The sequence below is a fragment of the Chaetura pelagica genome, unplaced genomic scaffold (assembly GCF_000747805.2).
Source record: "Chaetura pelagica isolate M959 unplaced genomic scaffold, ChaPel_1.0 scaffold11, whole genome shotgun sequence".
Classification (NCBI taxonomy): Eukaryota; Metazoa; Chordata; class Aves; order Apodiformes; family Apodidae; genus Chaetura; species Chaetura pelagica.
Window position 1 is genome coordinate 7,871,782 of NW_009952694.1, and position 5,361 is coordinate 7,877,142.

Sequence of the window (5,361 nt, forward strand, 5' to 3'; positions counted from 1 at the left end):
CTACCTTCCACACAGGTGCAGAGTCACCCAGGAAAAACAGTCAGAAAGACAGGAGTCAAGCTGGGAATGGGTTCAACTTTCAAATAGCTCAGGGCAGGTTTTGTATCCAGGCTTGAGCTGACCTGGAGCCCCAGAGCTGTTGCAGAGTGTGCGGTGCTGGGTGCAAGCCCTGACAGAGTTAAACAACTGGACTGTGGTTGAAGACTTCTAGTCAGAAAATTCCTTAAACATGCTAGCAACTGTAATGTATACAACATCATCTTGCTTAGAGCATAACTTTACAGAGCAAAGCCAGTGCCTGTGGAAGCACTGTGGGGTTAGCAACAGTATTTTTTATCCCTAAACTCTTACTGTTGATGTTCCTGGCTCAGAAAGTGAAATCAAGTCATGAAGCCCAGCAAGTAGTGCATCCAGATTGGAGCTCTCCATAAGTTGAAGTTGAGTGTCCTCTTTCCTTCAAGGTCACCAGGCCTTGAACAAGAGGAGTCACTTGCTTCTTTCATTCAGGGTTCAAGCCCAGAAAGGACACCACAGAGTCACAGAATCTTAGGGGTTGGAAGAGACCTCAAAAGATCATCCAGTCCAACCCCCCTGCCAGAGCAGGATCATCTAGAGTACATCACACAGGAATGCGGGTCTTGAATGTCTCCAGTGAAGGAGACTCCACAACCTCTCTGGGCAGCCTGTTCCAATGCTCTGTCACTCTCACAGTAAAGGATTTTTTTCTGATGTTTACATGGAACCTCCTATGGTCCAGTTTGCACCCGCTTCCCCTTGTCCTATCACTGGACATCACTGAAAAAAGCCTGGCTCCATCCTCCTGACACTTGCCCTTTTTTATAAACACTGATGAGGTCATCCCTCAGTCTCATCCAAGCTAAAGAGACCCAGCTCCCTCAGCCTTTCCTCATAGGAAATATGTTCCACTCCCTTAATCATCTTCGTGGCTCTGTGCTGGACTGTCTCAAGCAGTTCCCTGTCCTTGAACTGAGGGACCCAGGCCTGGGCACAATATTCCATGTGTGGCCTCACCAAGGAAGAATAGAGGGGGAGGAGAACCTCTCTTGACCAACTAACCACACCCTTTCTAATTCACCCAGGATGCCATTGGCCTTCTTGGCTACAAGGACACATTGCTGGCTCATGGTCATCCTTCTGTCCACCAAGACCCCCAGGTCCCTTTCTCCTACACTGCTCTCCAGCAGGTCAGTCCCCAACCTGTACTGGTACATGGGGTTGTTCTTCCCCGGATGACTCTACACTTGCCCTTGTTGTATTTCATTAAATTTCTCCCCACCCAACTCTCCAGCCTGTCTAGGTCTCATTGAATTGCAGCACAACCCTCTGGTGTGTCAGCCACTCCTCCCAGTTTTGTATCATCAGCAAACTTGCTGAGGGTACATTCTGTTCCCTCATCCAGGTCGTTGATGAAAATATTTAATAGTACTGGTCCCACTATCAGCCCCTGAGGGACTACACAAGTCACAGATGTCCAACTAGATTCTGTTCCACTGACCACAACTCTCTGACTTCTTCCTTTCAAACAGCTCATAATCCACCTCACTGACTGATCATCCAGACCACACTTCCTCAGTTTAGCTACAAGGATGCTGTGGGAGACAGTGTCAAATGCTTTGCTGAAATCAAAACAAACCACATCTACTGCACGTCCATCATCAATTCACCTAGTTACAGCCTCATAAAGGCTATCGGGTTTGTCAAACATGACTTCCCCTTGGTAAAACCATGTTGACTACTCCTAATGACCCTCTCATCCTTGATATGCTTAGACACAGCAGCAAGGATAAGTCGTTCCATCACCTTTCCAAGGATGGAGGTGACACTGACCCATCTATAGTTACCCAGGTTCTCTTTCTTGCCCTTTTTGTAGACTGGCGGGACATTTGCATTCCTCCAGTCCTCAGGCACCTCTCCTGTTGCACACGACTTACCAAAGTGGCCTAGCAATGACCTCTGCCAGCTCCCTCAGCAACCATGGATGCATTCCATCAGGACCCATCAATTCATGGATGTCAGGATTGCTTAACTGATCCCTAACCCAGTCCTCATCAACCAAGGTAAACTCCTCCTTTATCCTGACTTCCTCTGGGGCTTCAGGGACCTGGAGCTCCTGAGAACAGTCTCCAGCAGTATAGACAGAGACAAAGAAGGCATTTGGTAACTCAGCCTTCTTTATATCCTCTGTCACCAAGGCACTCACCTCATTCAGGTCTGGGCCTACATTGCCTCTAGTGTTAGTTTTATCTGCAATGTATTTGAAGAAGCCCTTTCTATTGTATTTGATCTCATTTGCAAGGTTTATATTAAGCAGTTCTTATTTATTTTGAAATCTGCTCTGAACATCTACAACTTCAGTATCAGCCTTGTCAATTCTTCAGTCTGCAGTCTTTTATAGTTGCCATTTTTGATCCCCTAGAAATAGCTGGGAAGATATTAATGCTTTCTAGACTACCACTGCTGCCACAGAGCAGCTGCCATGCCAGAGGTTCTAATGCCAGTATCTACATGCATGTTCTTTTTCCTACTAAATACATAATTCAAAATACTTTGTCCTCAGGGAAGGAGCAATGAAACAAATTACCCTTCCTCTAGTTTAAGAGCCTGAAACACAATTACCATGGAGTAGCTAATGCAGACTAGCCTGTTAGTAAAGGTAAGTAGCAAAAGGATACCTTTGGTACACCAAATAAGTGAGTGTGATTTGGTTTATGAAAGCCCACTGAAATGGCTCAAATCTTAGGACTACTTATCTGCCCAGCAATACAACTATTTCTCCTTTGCTTATTCCATACACAGTGATACATAAAAAGTAACACTGAAATCAGAATAAAAGTAGGGGAGGGGGGGGTTGAAAGATAATGCACACAAAAAGGTTGCAACAATTCACTCAGCAGTACTGTTGTTTAAAAAGCGGATACACATCCCTAGTCTCTTCCTGCTAACCAGGCCATGTAATGAAAAGCAAGGACTTCTCAGTTGTTCTCCGAGTCATTTTAGGTCATGAAGATTGGTTGTGAGAAAACAGTGATTAAGCTGGAAAAGGTTTTTAATGCTGCTGTTCAAAGTTGACAAGCTGCTTCTGGACAGTGTCAGGCAATGTTGATTGCTGGATGGAACAACTATTACTCGTACCCACTGCCTAGAAATCAGGTGTAGAATAGACTCATGACAACTAAGATAACTTGGTTCAAAAGAAGACAGAGATTCCTTTGGTGCTATGTTAGTTTTGCTCAATGGCTTTGTACACTTATATGTCAGCCTGTGTCAACCCAAATATTTCTTTACTGAAGCCAAAAGGAACTGAGATTTTCATGTCCTATTGCTATAATTATGTCCCCAGGAGATGCTGGATACTGTGGCAGTAAGAACAATAAAACCAGTAGAGAATTTTGATATCCCAAGAAAACCCTGTAGGCAGCTGTAGTGCTGTCTGAATTTTTTAGCATGTAGCATATTAGGTGAAATTAATTTAGTGGCTGATTACTCCCTTTCAGTAGAGGACCCAAGACAAGCCTAACTCCACAAAACTCTTATTTTTGTTTGGTCTCTGATATATCTGCATTTAATTTTTTAAAATTATGACCATGTGGCTACAGCAGTATAAATCATGAAAATCACAACAGCATGAGATAAAATACAGAAGCAACTCCTGTCTGCAGGATGGGTGGGTACTGAGGTGTTATTTCCAGACCTGGGAGGGATCAATGGGATTTTTTGGAGCACCCAGCAAGAGATCCTGAGCTTGTACCACAATCTTGGCCTCCATTCTTACGAGTTGACCTCAGAGATTTGTAGTAATTGTGTCCTACAACAGATTTGATGTATGGATGAGCATGTGTGTCTTGTCTATGGTCCCCAAAGCAGAAAGACAGGCCATGCCTCATGGATGCCAGGCAACGTTACCCTGGATGTCTTGGACGAAGATGAGGGGGTAGACTAACATTGTTTTGTGGAGTGTAGCAACTGCAGTAATGTTGCACTTGCTGTCCCTGTATTACTGTGCCACACAGCACAGTGTGGCTAGCTTCAACGGGGGACAGAATGGGATGGGACAGGGTGAGATGGGGTAGCAGCCCAGAAATAGGTGTGCTTCTACCCTCAGAACCTGTACTAGCTTGTGGCTTTCTTCTTAATGAAATTTGCCATTATCCCTTGTCTGGAAAAGAGCATTGTCCCACCAGTGAGAGATGGCAAACCTAAACACATTGGTAGCAGCTTTCAGGAACTTTGTCTGGCTTACACTGTACTGGGGTCTCCCTTAGCACTGAGCAAAGCAGGGAATAGTCTAAGCACTAATATACATCTGCAAGATCAGTATTTATATTGTGTTTCTTTGTGGGTATAGCATTATTTGCTAATCTTAAAAAGATAGAGAATTAAATATGTTTCAGAAACACACACTAATAAACTGACTTAAATTACTTTTAAACACATATCAAAGTTATATCTGAGGTGTTGTACTCATAACTTTAGGATAGCTCTGATCTAGCAGGAAGGGAACTGTATCCAAGAAGATTGTGGTTTAATATTTTTCCTGTGAGTAGGTTACTTTTTCATGTTTCCTCCTTCCAAGTTTACAAACGTTTTTGTTAATATTTTTCTTGTTGTGTACCTACACATGGACAAAATCCACATGAAGGAGAAAGCACTGGCATTTAGGTGAGGGGGAAAAAAAAGTCAAAGGAATTGAGGCAAAGCATTAAATAACTTTCTTTACTGCTTCATTGAACTAGACAACAATATATCTTTTTTAAATCACTTCCTTTAAATGTTTGTTTATAGCACGACTATCTCTTGTTTATGAAGAAACTCTGATTAAATGAGCATTAGCCAGATTTTTTTGCCTTAACTTCTTTTAGTGTCTGTCAGACAATGATACGACTGCTTCAGTATTGGAACCTTTGTGCCTTGACCACTATAAACCTGTGGCCCTACCAGTGGCTCCAGTGGGTTGTTACTTCAATAATGCCACCGTATTTCTCTCAAGATTAGATTTATTTTTTTTTTTCCTCCATTTTCCTTTGGTGAAAGGATTTTATCTTCTCTGATAATGTGGAAAATGTTCCCTCCGCTTCATTTTGTTCTCTTGTTACGTGATTTTCAAAATCACTCGTTTGCATTTTCAGTGATTTTTTAAAAACTGTTTTACATTTAGTGCCTTATCTGCTTTGCAGTGAATTACTTTTTACTCTGTGTAACAGCTTTTTTTTAGCTGTTCTAACTTCACGGCTTTTACAGGTGAATGAGTACTGTGCTTACACAGCCCCTTCCCTCCTCCCCTCCGCAACGGTGCTGGGAGAAGGGGTCGGGGTAAGACGTGGAGCCGCCGCGTTTGCAATG